The sequence below is a fragment of the Gavialis gangeticus genome, unplaced genomic scaffold (genome assembly GCF_001723915.1).
Source record: "Gavialis gangeticus isolate Ggan-Ray unplaced genomic scaffold, GavGan_comp1, whole genome shotgun sequence".
Lineage (NCBI taxonomy): Eukaryota > Metazoa > Chordata > Crocodylia > Gavialidae > Gavialis > Gavialis gangeticus.
The window spans coordinates 213,783,809-213,785,101 of NW_017729032.1; the positions used below are offsets into that span (position 1 = coordinate 213,783,809).

The 1,293-nt window shown below is 45.5% G+C and overlaps 1 protein-coding gene across 1 annotated transcript in view; it reads right to left on the reverse strand.

The window, feature by feature from the left end:
* Positions 1–1,293, reverse strand: part of SIM2 (single-minded family bHLH transcription factor 2) — an 85,878-nt gene that overhangs the window by 20,613 nt on the left and 63,972 nt on the right. The window lies entirely within an intron of this gene.

Genomic DNA, 1,293 nt, shown 5'->3' on the forward strand with positions numbered 1-1,293 from the left:
GGGGGCAGAAGGGCAGGCCCTATGAAGACAGGCTACGGGACCTGAACCTATTCAGCCTCCACAAGAGAAGGCTGAGGGGGGATCTAGTGGCCTGTTACAAACTAGTCAGAGGGGACCAGCAGGCAATGGGGGAGTCCCTGTTCCCCCCGAGCACTACCAGGAGTGACTAGGAATAACGGTCACAAGCTGCAGAGGGTAGATTCAGACTAGACATCAGGAGGCGCTACTTCACAGTCAGGGCGGCTAGGATCTGGAACCAACTTCCAAGGGAAGTGATGCTGGATCCTACCCTGGGGGTCTTTAAGAGGAGGCTAGATGTACACCTTGCTGGGGTCGTTTGACCCCAGTACTCTTTCCTGCCATGGCAGGGGGTCGGGCTTGATGATCTGCTCAGGTTCCTTCCCACCCTACCAGCTATGAAACTATTTGGGAAGCAGAGAAATACTGTACGTGAAGACTTCTGGTAAGTCAAGACAACTCTGTAAAATACTGTTATTGCTGTCAAAGGATCTTCAGCCAAATGTGGTCCTGTTCATTATCAGTATGACCATCCCTTTTGATCAGTCAAATTTGGTGGCCAGGTTCTGTTCACAGATTACAGAAATGTCCATGGTTTTACCTTTTTCCAGCAAGGAATGAATATTCTTTCTGAAACTGCTGATTCTATTTTCTTGCTGACTTCAGTACTCCTGCAGGTACTGAAACCTCATCTGTTTTCTGTTGTCTTAGAATAAACTATTTTTGTCATGTAGTAGAGTGTTTATCATATGTGGTTACTCAAAGCACTTGAAGATTTTTTAGCTTCCCTTACTTCTGCATAAAGTTCCATTCGTAAGTCTGAGTTCATTCTTCAAATATCCAGATTTTATTCATAAATTAATGTGGACTCTTAGTTTTCTACTAAAATTAGACACTCCTTTCCATATGAGTCCAGATAGGATGTTCTTATCTTCTTGTCCAAGTCCACAAAACTGACAAGATTAATCTGGCACACCTGAGGGGTGTCTACATGCTTAAAAATGCATTTAAATTGAACTAAGCAAAAAAGTATGCCTGCAGTATTGTTGGTTCCTTTTTCCCCCTGTAGTCACTACCAGGAGTAACTAGGAATAACGGTCACAAGCTGGCAGAGGGTAGATTCAGGCTAGATATCAGGAGGCGCTACTTCACTGTCAGGGCGGCTAGGATCTGGAACCAGCTTCCAAGTGAAGTGGTGCTGGCTCCTACCCTGGGGGCCTTTAAGAGGAGGTTAGATGAACACCTTGCTGGGGTTGTTTGACCCCAGTACTCTTT